The sequence below is a fragment of the Pelophylax lessonae genome (genome assembly GCF_965119305.1).
Source record: "Pelophylax lessonae genome assembly, chromosome: 1".
Classification (NCBI taxonomy): domain Eukaryota; kingdom Metazoa; phylum Chordata; class Amphibia; order Anura; family Ranidae; genus Pelophylax; species Pelophylax lessonae.
In genome coordinates, this window is record NC_138768.1 from 850451370 (window position 1) to 850468410 (window position 17041).

Sequence of the window (17041 nt, forward strand, 5' to 3'; positions counted from 1 at the left end):
ATCGCACAGGTAATCAAATACCACCAAAAGAAAGGGGAAAAATTACATCAATTGTATTTGGGTACAGCGTTGCACGCCCACGCAATTGTCTGTTAAAGTAACACAGTGGCGAATCGCAAAAAATGGCCTGGTCATTAAGGGGGCAAATCCTTCCAGTTCCAGAAGTGGGTAAATGACGTATGTTTATCACTCCAAGGAAAAAACACTAATATTTTTAATGCAAGAAAAAATATTTTCACTGTCTTGTAAGCTGCAGTTTTGTACCTCATCTGTTGAGCAAAATAATTTGAACTCTTTGCCAACACTGAAAGATTTTCTTGAAGAATCAGAAACGGAACATGAGGATGAAATTCGCAATGAAATTGTAGATCATCTTCGCCATTTAATCACATCTATTAATCAGTATTTTCCATTCTTGAATAAAAACAATAATAATTGGGTTGGAAATCCATTCATAAAAGACAAGCCAGCCACATTTTTCTGATGTAGATTTTGAGAATCTGATAGATATAGCTTCTGACAGTCAACTAAGCCAAAAATTTAAAGAAGTTTCTCTTATTGCTTTTTGAGGTGATTTACGCAAAGAACACTCAGAATTGTCCAAGCGGGCAATCAAAGTTCTGTTGCCATTCGCCAGCACATACTTATGCGAAAATGGATTCTCGCTTTACTCTGCAACAAAAACAAAGTATGGAAATCGACTTGACGCAACTGCAGACATGCAAATACAATTGTCGACAACTAAACCATGTATAAAAAGAATTTGCCAGCAAAAGAGAACATTACACTCTGCTTATTGAAAGGTTTGCGCCGCGCCGTGCCACGCTACTCTACGCCACACATTTTTTTGTTGGGGTTCCAAAGTTTTGCTATACCATGTCAAAGGGTTCCAAGGAAAAAATAATTGGGAAACCCTGATCTAGTGTATAGGGCAAGGATGCCAAACTCAACCCCCAACCCCCACCCCCCCCCCCCCCCCATTCTGATGTTACATATACGTAGCTACAGTACTGTAGGTGTCCACAAACTGTTAGCCATTTAGTGTATGTGCCTTTGCTATAACACTTTGAGATACTGTAATTAGCTGAAATCACAGAAGGAAGTTAAAAATAATAAAGCATGCATAATATATTTATAACGGCTGTAGGAAGACATTGTCAGCAATAAAAGCTATTTTTATTGCAGAGAAGCAGAAGTGAAACTTTCATGCAAATTTAAAATGTTTGCCTATAATAAATGTCATTTTAAAAGGACTTTAAGCTGCAAAAGATGCTGGATGGTTTGGATACTTGTCGTGGCTGCAAAGTTTTGCTTCCCCGTGTGGCAAGAATTATGTCCCATGTTCAATTCATTCAAGTGAATAGAGCTGCACTGCAAGTGTCCGGCAGCGGCATGCAATGCACATGATTGCAGCACAGTAGTGCAGACTTTTACTAGTTGTAACAGGCTTTAACCGATTGCCGACCGCCGCACGACTATTTACTGCGGCGGTCAGCCCCTCACAGGCAAGCGACGTAGGGCTACGTCACTAGCCTGTGAGGCTCTAGGGAGCGAGCGAGTGCCGCCGGAGGCGCACTCTTGCTCCCGCGCGGTCACGGACCCCCCCGCGCGTGTGCCCGGCGGACCCGATGTCCGCCGGCCACTTGCGATCGTCCGTTACACCGGAAGAAAGGCAGGCGGCTAATGTAAACAAAGCCGCCTGTCATTCTTCCCTGTGTAAGAATGGAGATCAGACGGTTCTACTATGTAGGACCGTTCATCTCTGTTCTTACACTAGTAGCCACAGTCAATCACAGTTAGAAACACGCCCCTAGGGACACACTTAACCCCTCCCTCTCCAATAAAGTTAACTCCTTCACTGCCAGTGTCATTTTTACAGTAACAGTGCATATGTATAGCACTGATCACTGCAGTAATGTCACTGATAACTCCAAAAGTGTCAAAAATGTCAGTCAAGGGTCCGATCTGTCCGCCGCAATTTTGCATTCCCGCAAAAAAAAATCGCAGATCGCCGCCATTACTCGTTAAAAAAATAACAACAAAAATTACAAAAATCTTTCCCTTAGTTAGTAAACGCAATAACTTTTGCGCAAACCAATCAAAATACGCTTTTTGCGATTTTTTTGCCAAACATATGTAGCATAAAACAAATTGGCCTAAAATGTTAAAAAAATTTGATTTTTACATTTTTTTTTTTGGAATTTCATATATTGTTATTTTGCAAAATTGACGCTCTTTTTTTGTTTATAGCGCATGATCAAAAAATCGCACAGGTGATCAAATACCACCAAAAGAAAGCTCTGTTTGTGGGAAAAAAAGGACGTCAAATTTGTTTAGGTATAGCGTTGCACGACCGCGCAATTGTAAGTTAAAGTCACGCAGTGCCGAATCGCAAAATAGGCCCTGGTCAGAAAGGGGGTAAATCTTCCGGGGCTTAAGTGGTTGAGGAGGGGACATATTGCCTCCCGGGTTGCCGTCAAAATACCCTCTTCAAAACAATCCACTGCTGACCACTGTAGAGGGCAGCGCTAAGGTAAACAAGCCCTTACTCCTACTGGAATATGATGCCTACATATTTACATTTGGTTCAGGAAGCTGCGCTCATCCTTTCTTTTTTCTGTTCCATCTTTCCTTTGTTGTCATTGTTTTTCTTTGAGAAAATTAAAGTTGGCTGCTGGCTGTTGTCTCTGCTGGTTTCTCACTTATAGACACGCATACACAGAGATGTATAGTAACTAAGTAGAACTACTTCACTACTGTACTTAAGTACCGAAAGGCGGTATCTGTACTTTCCTAGAGTAGAATTTTTTTCTCCTACTTCCACTTTTACTTCACTACATTTTTTTAATGATTTCAATACTTCTACTCCGATATATTTTTTTTGTGCTGCATCGTTACTTGTTACAATTATAAAAATTACCACTGCCAGAACAGTAGATGGCAGGTTTCATGAAGCTCAAAACATGGGTATTATCAGCGCATACGAAAATAACTGCTACTGTATGTATAAATAAAAGCTGCATTTGAAATAATAAAAAACAATATGATGTTCAAACTTTTGACTTCTTTCTTTAATAACTACATAACACAGTACTTGTACTTTTACTTTCAGTACTTGAGTAGCAAATTTTTTTTCAAAACTACTTGCAATACTTAAGTACAAAAAATGTTGAATACTTTAGTACTTCTACTCAAGTCACTTTTTGATCGAGCACTTGTACTTTTACTCAAGTATGGGTTTTGAGTACTTTATACAACTCTGTGCATACAGATCCTCGGGGCACAGAGAGATGGCAGCCGGGGGATACACACTGGTACATGTTTTATTGAAAAAAAACAGAACACAAGACTTATATATCCAGACAATTAGACTCTCATTTACTAACCAAAAGTGGACTCTCAAATGGTGTCACCATTGGACAGTATAATTTGATCTTATTTGCTTCTGCCTGTACTGTTGAGGGTTCTTCAGTAGGAAGAGTGAGAAGATACAATACATTGGGTTATAAATATTTACTCTGCCCTAGCCAATCACTGAGGAGTTTATTCCAATGGTGTGGGTTAAGGAAGAGGATAAATATTTGTAGAGAACTTCTAGACAGGTAGCTGGCCAAGGTCCTTTTCCTCCCAGGCATTTGCCTGGGGATGTTGTAGCTCCCAAGCATTTAAGTTTTTTGCCTACCAATCCTACACCTGGTAGTAGAAACCAGAACCAATAAAGGGTGTTTTTTTCCTATCTACCCTCCTGGGCCCAAAGGGTCAATAACCGGTCTGTGACAAAGGCCAGAATAGTCTGAAACTGGCCTGTGACAGAGGCTGAAGAAACTTAAAAGGTAGGGCCTACAGAATCTATATTAACCTGTTGACAGAGACATAAAGTGTTGTGCAACTGACCTGTGGCAGTGGTCAAAAGAAAAGATACCAAAGGATTGTAGTCTATCCAAGCCTAAAGAGTTCACTGAGAAGCCTATTGTTTGGAGGGATTTTTGCTGCTGTTTTTGGGTATCCTGTACTCCTGACCCCTTTTCCCTTGGTAGATCATGCCAACAAAATGCAAGAAAAAGATTGAAGATACCAAAGTCTGTCTGTCACCATGAGTGGATTGCTGAGTTGTTTGGGTACAGCTACAAGGCTTGTCAAAGAAGAGCACTTCATCCCGAGTGACAACTCTTAACTTGGATGGGTACAGCATAGCAAATTGAATATTTAGGACCCGGAGTCTCCTCTTCACATCCACAAATATTGCTCTTTGCTTTTGCACCTCCGCAGAGTAGTCAGGGAACAGGAATATCCTGGCGTTATCAATATTCAGCTTCCCCTGCATGCTCCTAGCTTTAGTAAGGATAATGTCCCTGTCTTTATAATTGAGGAGCTTGAAGATGAAAGTGCGTGGCGGGGCACCTGGGGGGAGAGGGCGCATTGGCACCCTATGCGCACGCTCCACAGAAAACATGGCAGTAAAGAAGTCTTGTCCAAAGGTAGACGTCAACCAATTTCCAATAAAAGCCACCGGGTTTTTCCCTTTGCCCTCTCCGGGATGCCAATGGCCCTGATGTTACTTCGTCTTATTCTATTTTCCAGGTCATCTAACCGTGCAGCTTGTTGAGCCGAGAGCAGGGCGGAATGTTTAACCTCTCTCTGCAGAGGCACCATGTCATCCTCTAATGAGCTCACCCTGCCCTCCACTGCAGACGTCCGTTCCCACAGCTTTTGCATATTATGGCGCATAAAAGATATTTCAGCCCTAACTCCCCTCAGTTCAGCAGTCAGGGCGGTAATCGAAGTGGTACAGGTGGTCACGGCAGCCATGATATCCCTCAGCGTGGGCTCTGAATCAGGGTATGGAGAGGACTGCATCAGGGCCTGGTCCACATTAGCTGCCTCCCAGTCAGCAAATTGGCGAGACAGATCCCCCAGCGGCACGGTGTCATCTGTGTCAGACTGGGAGCCTGGGGAGCCTGACAGAGTCGCCCAGTAGGCAGCGGGGGGTCTCGAGACACAGGCTTTGCAAACAGTTTCTGTGCGGCCTCTAGGTATGTCATTTTCTGAGAGGCGCGCTGCAGGGGGCCGCCATCTTGGGTAGGCTCGGCCGGAGCAGACTTCCCATCCTTACCCCATTTAGACATGGTGCAGAGGGGCCGAGAGGACTCATCAGGCTGATGCGGCACTCCAGCAGGTCACAGAGCTCAGTCGGAGGGTGAGTAGAAGTCCAGATGCGGCGTTACACAGGAGAAATGAAAGGATTATCGGCGGAGCCTGCAGCGTGCACTTCTGCTCACATCCGCGGTTCGGCCACGCCCCCCACAGCTACAAGGTAGGTAACCAGTAGGAGAGATGAAGAACCTGATAAATTCCAGCAGCTCCTGAGGGGATCTATCTATCTATCTATCTATCTATCTATCTATCTATCTATCTATCTATCTATCTATCTATCTATCTATCTATCTATCTATCTATCTATCTATCTATCTATCTATCTATCTATCTATCTATCTATCTATCTATCTATCTATCTATCTATCTATCATATAGGTTGTGTTTGTTTAGAGTTATTTGGAAAGACCTAGTAGTGTTTGGTCTACATGTCTACTTTTCCTTCACAATAACTGTATAGAACTGGAGTCACCAAACCAGAACTGGGTCCCTATCATAACACCCTTCTCAAGCTGGCCTGAATTTGTCTTAAAGGTGGTCATATAAATACAGTTGGATGCCAACATTTAAATATGAAACAATGAATTGACCAAATATTTCCATCCTGCCCAAAATTTTCCCATGAGTAACCACTTTAAGACCATACCCGTTCCGACACTTTTGGTAACAAGTAAAACTCTGTATTTTTCGCTAGATTAGTAAAGCTCTAAATTACTTAGAACCCCCAAACATTGTATATTATACTCCATCGCACTTCGCTATATCTAGAGGGAAAAGATGAAGCGAAGTGCGATGGTGGCATAACGCAGAGGCGTAACTAGAACCTTCAGGGCCTTGGTGCAAGAAACCATGAAGGGCCCCCCCGGACCCCTGGCCGGGGCCCTTCCCTTCAAGCCTGGGACTGTTCCCACTGATCCTGGGGCCCTTTACTCTCATTGCGGGGCCCTTTATTACGGTCCCACAGTGGGACCCTTTCACAAGTTCTGCAGTGGGCCCCCTTCCTGCCATCTTGGGGCCTCCCCACGGTGGTGGAATGCCAGGGCTCGTTCGCAAGTGTGACCTTTGTGATTCTGGAAGTTCACCCACTGGTGTCAGTAGTTTTTATTTTTTGGTATTTTAATTGTATTATTTTTTATCATTTTATTTCATTTTTTTACAATGTCACTGACTATGACTCTGTCCATTCAGAAAAGGAAGGAGCTGGTAAATTACATATTTACCGACCCCTTCCTGGTTCTCTATTGTGACACATCCCCTGCAGCAGCCGGCAGGAGAGGGGAGGGAGCACAGTGGGGAGGGGGGGACCAGGGGAGCACACAGGGGCCCAGAGATAGCAGAACACAAGTGAACTGGATAGGAGGTGCGGCGGGGGCAGCATACAGAGGAACCAATCTCCTCCATTTTCCTCCTGCAGCTACAGGAGGAAAACGGAGGAAAGTTATTTCTCTACATGCTGCCCCCGCCGCCCCTCCTATCCAGGTGTACAGGGGAGCCTCAAAGGCCCCCTGGTGCATGGGGCCCGGTTGCAAATGCAACCCCTGCAACCCCTGTAGTTACGCCCCTGGCATAACGGGTAGAAGTGGAGCTTGGCAGTGGGATATATTATGGAATACGTGAGACCTGTTGGATTTTAACTTTATGCTATATGTTATTTTATTAAATCTGAGCGCATTGTATGAAGCTGCGGTTGTGCGGTTTATTCAGTCAATTAACCCAGGTACTGCACTATTGGAAGCATTTTTCTCTTCATATGTTGCCTTGGTGTGGCTTGTGAACAGTGTGGTACCACTTTAGAAAGGGAATCATATTGCTTTAAAGGAACCTGAGCATCATATATTATTCCTATTATGCTTATTAAACCCTTTGTGGGTCTAAGATGGAGGTGAGCATGCACTGCACCTGGTGAGTGGAGCACAGGCTATGGAGTGGAGAAGGGTGTGTGTCAATGTGTGTTAATGTGTGAACCACCTTATACTTGTTGAACCATAGAGAATAGTAGACACATACACAAAAAAGGTTGCTTTCAAATTCTGCAAGGCTATTTAAAAGCACCTGATCCTAATAAGTAAGTATGGGGATTTAGTCGCACCATATGGCCATACCGTACTTAAGCCCACCACTGTGTCAAAGTACCCCATTATCAGTGGGTCCTACGCTATTCATAGAATGGAAGATAAATCCCACTTCTCAAAACCATTGGGCATACTCATTCCTTACATGGTGGGCTTAAGCACGATATGGCCATATGGTGTGACTAAATCCCCATATTTACTTAATAAGATCAGGTGTTTTTAAGTAGTCTTGCAAGCTTTGAAAGCAAGCATTTATTGTGTATGTGTTCTCTATGGTTCAATTTGTATATTGGTCTCTATACAGTGGTGTATTTAGGTTTTGTGCTGCCCTAGGCCTGACTAAGTTTGTGCTCCCCCTAAATGAAACATGACCCACCCCTTCCTGTTTATGGCCCGCCCTGTCATCTGTACACCACAGACCACAACCACAGTCTATCAGCATAGCCTTATCAGTTCCCATAAGTTCAGCCTCATCAGTGCCCATCAGTGCCGCCTCATTACTGCCCATCAGTGCCGCCTCATCAGTGCAGCATATCAGTGTAGACCTCATCAGTACAGCCCCATCAGTGGTCACCAGTGTAGCCTATCAGTGCCCATTAGTGCAGCCTATCATACCGGCAGGTAGCAGTGTGACTGTTTTATGGGGGTGCCAGACTGATTTTACTCCTGGACCCTGCCCTCTGGCCCAATTCTCCCCATAATATTGGCACTAAACTAAAAGTGTAGCACCAGCTGGCGGGGACCCTTTTCGTGTGGGAGCTGGGTGGAGGCTGTTTTTTTTTATTGCGGTGTGCAGCTTTTTTGCTGCCCCCTGCAAAGTGCCGCCCTAGGCCTGGGCCTTGTCGGCCTAGGCCAAGATACAGCACTGTCTCTATAGCAGCACCAACCTTAGAAATGTATGTTTAGGGTGTGCCCCCAACCCTTTGTTTGTTTGCCACCTTATACTTGGACTGTTACTTGGCCTGGGCACACGCTAATCCAGAGTCTACTCCAGGGGGCTGCTTGGGTTTACCCCATATCTGTCACTGGGTCGGCAAGATCTGCCTTTGACTTTCTACTATGGCTGCAGTGTCCCTCTAGTGCCCAGGACACAGCATCCTGAGGCTTGCAGTCGGCAGGGACTCTTAGCTGTGCAGTATCTCTCTGTGCTCAGGTGGTGGTGGGATGGGGGGTATGGCTGAACTCTCCCCCATACACTTTTACAGATGGCTTCTCTGGCTGATAGAGCAGCCTAAACTGGGAAGGAGGTGGAGCAGAGATGGCAGCCTGGGAATCCTCTACTTCCAACCAAGTGGCTGATTGGGAGGGGTTTACCTTTTCCCTGCAGGAATTCTCTCTATGCTGCATTTGTGCTTCAACCCTTAGGCCTAGTATGCATGGGCTGAATGCCACGGGACAAGGGCCGGTTCAATAAAAAATGGCTGACATTCAGCCCCTGTGTATGGCAGCCAGTTCCGACAGGAGCAGGCCGAACTGAAAACCAGCAACCGACCAGCTCCCAATCAGCACTGTCAGCCAATAGCAGAGATGGGCTATCCCCCTGTAAGAACACAATAGCTCAGCGGAGGAGATCACTGTCCTAACATCGGATTGTTAGTATAGTGGCTCCGGCCTTAGCTGTCAGGTTTTTTTCAGGTTGAACAAAAAAATCTGTTGTACTGGGCTTTAGACTGCACACAGAGAACTGGAAAACTGCTCCCAACCCTCCCACTACATACTGTTCACTGACTGGCTGCCCTCCCCCTACATACTGCTCACTGACTGGCTGCCCTCCCACTACATACTGTTCACTGACTGGCTGCCCTCCCACTACATACTGCTCACTGACTGGCTGTCCTCCCACTACATACTGCTCACTGACTGGCTGCCCTCCCACTACATACTGCTCACTGACTGGCTTCTCTCCCACTACACATTGCTCACTGGCTGCCCTCCCACTACATACTGCTCACTGACTGGCTGCCCTCCCACTACATACTGTTCACTGACTGGCTGCCCTCCCACTACATACTGCTCACTGACTGGCTTCTCTCCCACTACACACTGCTCACTGGCTGCCCTCCCACTACATACTGCCCACTGACTGGCTGCCCTCCCACTACATACTTAGTGTCCTCACCACACACTGCTCACTGACTGGCTGTCCTCACCGCACACTGCTCACTGACTGGCTGTCCTCACCTCACACTGCTCACTGACTGGCTGTCCTCGTGGCACACTGCTCACTGACTGGCTGCCGTCCCACTACATACTGCTCACTGACTGTCTGCCCTCCTACTACATACTGCTCACTGACTGGCTTCTCTCCCACTACATACTGTTCACTGACTGGCTGTCCTCCCACTACATACTGCTCACTGACTGGCTGCACTCCCACTACATACTGCTCACTGACTGTCTGCCCTCCCACTACATACTGCTCACTGACTGGCTTCTCTCCTACCATTTCATACTGTTCACTGACTGGCTGCCCTCCCACTACATACTGCTCACTGACTGGCTTCTCTCCCACTACATACTGCTCACTGGCTGCCCTCCCACTACATACTGCCCACTGACTGGCTGCCCTCCCACTACATACTCAGTGTCCTCACCACACACTGCTCACTGACTGGCTGTCCTCACCTCACACTGCTCACTGACTGGCTGTCCTCGTGGCACACTGCTCACTGACTGGCTTCTCTCACTGCACAGCTGCTCACTGACTGGCTGTCCTCACCGCACACTGCTCACTGACTGGCTGTCCTCACTGCATACTGCTCACTGACTTGTTGCCCTCACTACATTTTGAGTTAAAAAAAATGAAAGCGTTTGCTTACATTGGTAATTGTCTATTAAAAAATGTTTAATACATCTTAAAATGTTTGTATACACGTATTTACAACAGTGACGTGTGTGTATGTATATATATATATATATATATATATATATATGCAGTGTCTCACAAAAGTGAGTACACCCCTCACATTTTTGTAAATATTTTATCATATCTTTTCATGTGACAGCACTGAAGAAATGACACTTTGCTACAATGTAAAGTAGTGAGTGTACAGCTTGTATAACAGTGTAAATTTGCTGTCCCCTCAAAATAATTCAACACACAGCCATTAACGTCTAGACTGCTGGCAACAAAAGTGAGTACACCCCTAAGTGACAATGTCCAAATTGGGCCCAAAGTGTCAATATTGTGGGGCCACCATTATTTTCCAGCACTGCTTTAACCCTCTTGGGCATGGAGTTCACCAGAGCTTCACAGGTTCCCATTGGAGTCCTCTTCCACTCCTCCATGATGACATCACGGAGCTGGTGGATGTTAGAGACCTTGCTGTCCTCCACCTTTCGTTTGAGGATGTCACACAGATGCTCAATAGGGTTTAGGTCTGGAGATATGCTTAGCCAGTCCATCACTTTTACCCTCAGCTTCTTTAGCAAGGCGGTGGTCATCTTGGAGGTGTGTTTGGGGTTGTTATCATGTTAGATTACTGCCCTGCGGCCCAGTCTCCAAAGGGAGGGAATCATGCACTGCTTCAGTATGTCACAGTACATGTTGGCATTCATGGTTCCCTCAATGAACTGTAACTCCCCAGTGCCGGCAGCACTCATGCAGCCCCAGACCATGACACTCCCACCACCATGCTTGACTGTAGGCAAGACACACTTGTCGTTGTACTCCTCACCTGGTTGCCGCCACACACGCTTGACACCATCTGAACCAAATAAGTTTATCTTGTTCTAATCAGACCACAGGACATGGTTCCAGTAATCCATGTCCTTAGTCTGCTTGTCTTCAGCAAACTGTTTGTGGGCATCATCTTTAGAAGAGGCTTCCTTCTGGAACGACAGCCATGCAGACCAATTTGATGCAGTGTGCGGCATATGGTCTGAGCACTGACAGGCTGACCCCCCCACCCCTTCAACCTCTGCAGCAATGCTGGCAGCACTCATAAATCTATTTCTCAAAGACAACCTCTGGATATGACTCCTTTGGTTTACCATAGTGAGGCCTGTTCTGAGTGGAACCTGTCCTGTTAAACCGCTGTATGGTCTTGGCTACCGTGCTGCAGCTCAGTTTCAGGGTCTTGGCAATCTTCTTATAACCTAGGCCATCTTTATGTAATTGTGGCACAAAGAATGTTGTGTATGTTGTGGAATGCACAACATGCACACTGCAATATGTAGGATCCACCTCCAGATCTCTTAGAGTCAAGATGAGCGAACACTATAATGGTGCGGCTTATTCCAATAACAGGAATCTCTCTAATGTATCGAAACGCTTTAAATGTGTGCACACTGGAAATATGGAATCTTTTGTATTTAGTGGTGTTAAAAGGGTCAATAAACTTCCTCGGGGAGGTAATCTCCACCATCGACTTCTTGAGAGAGAGGTCTGGTAGATATTTACTCTCGGTACTAGAACCCCTGCAGGTATGAATTCCAGGTGGGATTTGGATTTATTTCTAAAATAAAATTAAACTAATAATATAAAATATTGATTGCACCGGATGTTTTATATCTGCTGCTTCACCCTTATTGTTTTTATTAATGAAATGCTTTCTTTTTTTGTAGGGCAGAACATCAATCTAGATACCAGCTTGCACAAGCCTATTGTTATGCATGGTGTCTTTTTGATATGCTGAATATTTTCCTAGTATTGTAAGCCCACATCCGATGTGAATAGAATCCAGTGCCGCTTTTTCTGTCATCTGCCATCTTTTTTGTTTTAATTGAATAATTGTTTTATTGACACTTCTTTTTCTCATACGAAGAATGTAGTATAAATGTTCTGTCATTCCCTTTGTGAATATGTTTTGAACAAGGCTGTATGCCGAAACGCGTCAGCTATTTTTAATCTTGACCTTTCTGTAGCAAATAAAGATTTTCATGGGATTCTGGAGTTGCCGGCTACATCTTCTTTGGAGCTACGTTTTCAATGGCTGGAGGCCATTTGAGCCAGAGCACCCTGTGAAGGACTCCACCTTTAATCCATGAGGTCTGTTCCCTGTTGTGAGCGCTTTGGGCTTCGCTTTCCTAGCCAAATTTGATTCCCTCTATGCCCAGTTTAAGCCAATGGCCAGTGGAGAAATCAGCTACAGTCCTGCCGCTGTTTGAACCCTTAACTCTCTCAATATCAAACCTGGAAGATTTGTAATCCTCAGAGAAGATAAGCAATCCAGTCCTCCTTGGTTGAACTCAGTGGCATGGAGTAACAATGACAATCAGTTAATACACAGTGGTTGCCCACAGTCGTATCAGTCCCCTCTCTGGGTTCCCTCTAGGCCTCCCCAGCAGCCTTAAGTCCTGTACCCAAATTTTTTTGACCCCTGAAATAATTTTACAGTGTCGGGGGAACCCCTGCTAAAAATGTACTATATCTACAACTCATGATACATTAGTGTGGTGGTCAGTGGGAAGAATCCTCCTTACACTTCTGGAGGGGATGATAAGGGACTATATCGTAGAGTTTGCTAAAGACAACAACATCATCAGCAGTAATCAGCACGGGTTTACAAATGGGCGTTCTTGTCAAACCAATCTATTAGCATTCTACGAGGAGGTGAGCTAGATAGGGGCAGACCAGTGGATGTGGTGTACCTGGATTTCGCGAAGGCGTTTGATACAGTTCCCCACAAGCGCTTAATTTATAAAATAAGGTCTGCAGGCATCGACCACAAGGTCTGCTCTTGGATACGGAACTGGCTAAAAGGGCGTGTCCAAAGGGTGGTAATAAACAGCGCATACTCAGACTGATCTGAGGTAGTAAGCGGGGTGCCCCAGGGCTCAGTCCTGGGACCAACCTTGTTCAATTGATTCATAAACAGCATTGAGGACGGTGTCAGTAGTTCGATATCAGTTTTTGCAGATGACACAAAATTGGGCAGGGCAATAACTGCACAGCATGAAGCAGATATCCTGCAGAATGATCCGAACAAAATAACAGAGTGGGCAACGACATGGCAAATGAGGTTTAATGTGGAGAAGTGTAAGGTTTTGCACTTCGGGACTAAAAACATAAAAGCACAATACACTTTAGGGGGGGACCTTTGGGGGAATCAAAAATGGAGAAAGACCTGGGAGTCTTGGTTGATGATAGACTAGGCAATAGCATGCACTGTCAAGCGGCAGCTGCCAAAGCCGGCAGAATATTAGCATGCATAAAGAAAAGGGATGTATTCCAGAGATAAAACTATAATCCTTCCACTTTATAAAAATCTGGTCGGACCGCATCTGGATTATTCTGTCCAGTTCTGGTCGCCAGTCCTCAGGAGGGATGTGCTGGAGCTGAAGAGAGTCCAGAGAAGGGCAACTAAACTAATTAGGGGATTGAAGGACCTTAACTATGAAGAGCGTTTACAATCGCTTAATTTATTCTCCCTGGAGAAGAGACACCTGAGAGGAGACATGATAGCAATTTATAAATACCTCAATGGTGATCTCAGCATAGAAAAAAAGCTATTCAGTCGCAAGAATTATATGAGGACTCGAGGACATACAATGCAATTAGAGGATAAGCGATTTGACCTCAGGCAATGCAGGGGGTTCTTTACTGTTAGGGCTACAAAAGTGTGGAATTCTCTACCACAAGAGGAAGTTTCTGCAGGTAGTATGGCTACTTTCAAAAGACTCTTGGACGTACATCTCAAGGATCAGAACATTAAGGGGTATGAGAGATGATTATGGCCACGCGTGCCTACACAGGTTGAACTGGATGGACTATTGTCTTTATTCAACCTCAACTACTATGTAACTATGTAACTATGTAACTTGTGGTCATTGGGAAGGATTACCCCCTTACAGATAGCTAACAAGATCACTGGTGTCAGTGGGATCTTATTTGAGAGGCAGACAGTTTTCTTTGCTCAATGAACCCCTAGCAACCTTAGGAGGAGAACCCTAGGGTTACATGGAACCCTGGTTGAGAAACCCTGCCTTAGATTAAAAGGTCCTTGAGGGCAAGAAATGATGTGCATGTACAACATACTGTATATGTAAAGCACTGCTTATATATAAATAAATAAATAAATCTGCGGAAAGGTGGAAAGCTCTGCTGTGCGGCTTTAAGGGTCAGTGGTCAAGGCTACAGATGTCTGCATTGATCCAGCCTACAACCCTAAAAATATTACAGCATATCAGACACTGGCCATTTACTGTATTCATGTTTTGGGAAATTCTACCTAAATCCGGTATTTTAGTTTTGGCTGTTTGCTGGAAAGCAGAATCATGTGCTAGTTTCTTTTCTCAGAGATTCCAATACAGTAATCTCCCCAGCTGAATTCTAAAGCAGCCATTACAAAGCCAAGCAATGGTGTCACATTCCCTGGTGTAACACCCACATTATACAATAAACAGGATTGGGACACTGATAAGTGACACCAAAATTATGGGCCTGGGGTAGGAAGCAGAAAAAGCGAACTACTAGATGGAAATCTCAGCACTGGAGTGTGGAAGGAGTCACTTTGGCTGGGGGGCTCGTGGAACCCAGATTACTTTAGAGAGGTCGGGAAACTCCTTGTTAAACTTCCCCGGCCCCTCCTATGTGTAAGTCACCCTGTGTCTATTAGGGGCACAGGGTGACCAAGAACCCCAGTCTGGTCTGCACTAATCAGACGCGCTGTACAACCACATCGCATTTCGTGTTACCCCGGTTATCCTGGGTTCTATATGTGTGGTTTGTTTTGAAAGAATGAAGGGCCTCTTTCACTTGGGACAATAATATTTCTGAACAATATCACTCAAGAAATATATAAAGATAAACAATTTGACTTTTCATATTGCTTGAATATTGTTGAAATCTCTCATAGACCCTTGCTAGATAGTGAGGTGGGGTGGGGTTTGTTATTAATAAGTATCTGTATCCCTTTGTTCTATTGTTTCTGTCAGCCTTAAGATCAACCTATTATGGGATGTACATGTGTTCGTGGATTGGCTGCTAAGGGGGGGGGGGGGGGGCGTTGTCCCACAGTGTATATCTCCTTGTGCCTGTGTTTGAATAAACAGTTCTTATTCTGGTTTCCTCCAAAACTGGTACTGCCTAGTTCTTGGGGTAACTATAGCCAGATTCACGAAGCTAGTGTTCCAGAGCTTAGGAAGCAGCTTCTTGGCGGACAAACTAGTCGGGGTGTTTGGTTCCATTACATGGAGTCCTAAAGAAATATATAAACCTTTATCTGCATGACCCAGCCTAGCACTTTTAGCATAGCGCTAAAATGTTCCTCATATGAAGGGAATATCCTTCTTTGCATGTGCATCGCTCCATTGCTAGATCTTTCCCTCTGTACATGTGTAGCCAATCAGAGGCCTTCGGCATTCCAGCCAATCTGTGGCCAGGCACTGTCTTAGGGCTCGTTCACAAGAGCATCTAATGTGCTGTGTTTGAATGCATACAGCATATGAGTCTACAAATTAAATGGTGCGCTACGCCTAAAAAAAAGCAGGACGCAGCTCGTCTGGGGCTGAACATATGTGCAGATTTTACACATGTATGAATGTAAACAAACACGTGCATACACGAATAAAGTCATTTGAAGAATTGTACACGTCTAAATGCAAGTACTTTATACAGGATCTTCTGCTAGGTCCTACAGCAAGAACCTGCATTCTGTGCAGAAAATACACATATGCCCACGTGAATGAAGCCTTAAAGAACCAGCATTTGAGTTGCTCAGATACCAAGTAGTGCGTCAGTAAGCTAGATGCTGACAATCTCCCCCCCCCCCCTTTTCAGCAGGGATTGTCTCTTGCAGTTAGTGAATCCTGCCGACTTTATGCCCCACCGGAGGCTCTCCTCCTCCGGCCAGTCCCGACCGAGCCACCCTGGCTCCCGCCTGCAGCCCCTGACCTCCCCCTGCCAGCCAGTTGGAAACCTGAAGTCAGTGCAGCAGGAGCTGTCCAGCCCGAACTTTCCAGTGAGGAGAGAGTACCTGGAGCGGAGCTTCAGCCTGGGATGGGGTTGGGAGGAAGCATGGAAGAGGTAGAGCATGAGGGGGGACCAAGTCACTGCACCATGGGCCTCGGGTTGGGCCAAAATTTGCCAGTCTGCCCCTGCTCTGGAAGTACTAGAACTCAGGAATGCTCACATGGAGTAAACAGTAGTCCCAAGCTGGCATGCTTAGTTTGCAGGAAAAACAGAGGCATGCTTTGCTCTGCTCAGACATGGCATACACCATGCATGCCAAGGGGTGCGGCCTGCTCTCTATCCTCATCCTCATCCCACACTCAGTAACACATCAGTGGGGACTTTTTACTCCTTTTCAACAGAAAGCCTTTAGACATGTTTGCTGCAGAAGCGATGCAACTTTTTAATGGGGCATCAGAGCAACTTGGGGGTCAATTTCCCCCTGGCCAAGTCCACCCTTGTTTCAGAGACTCTTGTCTCTGTATTCCTGTGATCCCAGTATCCCAGTGCTCCCAGAGACTCTCACTCCTGTGTTCCAGTGATCCCAGTATCCCAGTGCTCCCAGGTAATTTCTACACTCAGTTACACTGTTGTTTCTATGTACCCCTCACTGTTGCGCTCCAGTGCTCCCTGCCTGTTCTGGTGAGTCAGAGGGTTGCAACCCTGGAGCTGTCCTGCAAAGCCCAACACCCCTCACAAGGTGCTCTAACACATACCAGGTGGCTCCTTAGACTCTGGGCCTTTGCACATCTTAGGGCTCTCACCTCAGTGAAACATCCAGGCAACATAGTCCTGTTCCTTCCAAATCCCCAGAGTATCCTGTCTTTCCAGTATCCTATGTCACCATGTGCCGCCTCAGCTCCTACTGTCCCTCTGTATCTCCACTATTCCCTATGGCACATCGGGTTTCTAGCTTGTTGTC

The 17041-nt window shown here is 45.5% G+C and overlaps 1 protein-coding gene across 1 annotated transcript in view; it reads right to left on the reverse strand.

Moving 5' to 3' along the window:
* The window catches only part of LOC309564146 (shootin-1-like), a 130008-nt gene that overhangs the window by 81916 nt on the left and 31051 nt on the right, over positions 1 to 17041 (reverse strand). The window lies entirely within an intron of this gene.